The sequence below is a fragment of the Kryptolebias marmoratus genome, linkage group LG4 (genome assembly GCF_001649575.2).
Source record: "Kryptolebias marmoratus isolate JLee-2015 linkage group LG4, ASM164957v2, whole genome shotgun sequence".
Lineage (NCBI taxonomy): Eukaryota > Metazoa > Chordata > Actinopteri > Cyprinodontiformes > Rivulidae > Kryptolebias > Kryptolebias marmoratus.
This window is the reverse complement of record NC_051433.1, coordinates 26608831-26610152: the sequence shown is the minus strand read 5'-3', so window position 1 is coordinate 26610152 and position 1322 is coordinate 26608831. Positions and strand designations below refer to the sequence as shown.

At 44.2% G+C, this 1322-nt stretch overlaps 1 pseudogene; it reads right to left on the bottom strand.

Moving 5' to 3' along the window:
- Positions 1 to 391: 391 nt before the first annotated feature.
- LOC119616991 lies at positions 392 to 852 on the bottom strand (annotated as a pseudogene).
- Between the last annotated feature and the right edge of the window lie 470 nt (positions 853 to 1322).

Here is a 1322-nt window from a genome sequence, read left to right as displayed (position 1 = left end):
CTCGGCTGGCCTGGGAACGCCTTGGGATTCCCCCGGAGGAGCTGGCCCAAGTGGCTGGGGAGAGGGAAGTCTGGGTCTCCCTGCTTAGGCTGCTGCCCCCGCGACCCGACCCCGGATAAGCGGAAGACAATGGATGGATGGATGGATGGATAGTTGCGATCGCAACATCGCGATATCCTGGAGGGTCTGCCTAATGTTTTGGATTGTGATGCAATATAACTAAGGCTATGTTCATACTGCAGGCAAAAATTCAATTAAATTCAATTGAAATTCAAAAATAGTTTAATAATCTCAAAAGGAAATTAAATGTTGTTGTAGCTCATAATCCTGGTTTTGTTAAAGAGTTGTTATAGTTGCTGATGGCAGTGGGCAGGAAGGATCTCTTTTAGTGGTCTATCCCGATGTGTCCTCGATCCTGGTGTCCTCAAAGAGCCCCACCAGGTAAGCCTTGCTGGCCTACTGCCATAACGGCCGAGCTCTGGAAGCGCAGGTTGGTCTTGAACTCCTGAGCGATCTCCCAGACCAGTTGCTGAAAGGGCAGCTTCTGGATGAGCAGCTCAGTGGACTTCTGGTAGTGGTGGATCTCCCTGAGAGCCACGGTACCGATACTGTAGAGGTGAGGCTTCTTCACTCGGCTGGTGGCCGAGGCGCTCCAGTGGGCGGCTTTGGTGGCCAGCTGCTTCCTGGGAGATTTACCTCTGGTGGATTTACAGGCGGTCTGCTTGGTTCTGGCCATGAATGGACTTCAGGGTTCTTTACGTTCAACACTGAAGAGTAAAAGATGTTAATTAGCTGCTCCTGATTGTGAAAAAAGCCACCTTATTGTTATAGTTACGCATCATAACAAGATGTGCAAAAGTAAAAGGTTTCGGTATAACATCCTTGTAGCTGCACAGCATCCAATACCAGAGGAAATAATCTTTAAAAAAATGAGATTTACAAGTAGAAAAAGGAGGAATTAAAATTTTCAAAAGCAATATCTCAGAATGATTGTAACAGAGCTACTCCAACATGCAGCCACCTTGAGCGGCGCAATTCTAGAATGGCACAAGTCCAACTTTTTCTTGCCCATATGTGACCAGTATCAGATTTTTTTTATGATAGTCATCACAAATTAGATTTCTTTTAATTCTGACCCAGATCACTTTCATATGTGATACTAAACTGGATACAGATCCAGTGTTTTTCAAAGCAAACTTAGTCTGAACAGTCATGTCGTATTGCAGCTAACTTTTATGTCACTGAAGTAGAGTTATGCAGATTAATCCTGATTTTAATCTTATCTATACCAAACATTTCAGTTTAGTTTCAATTAGTTTATT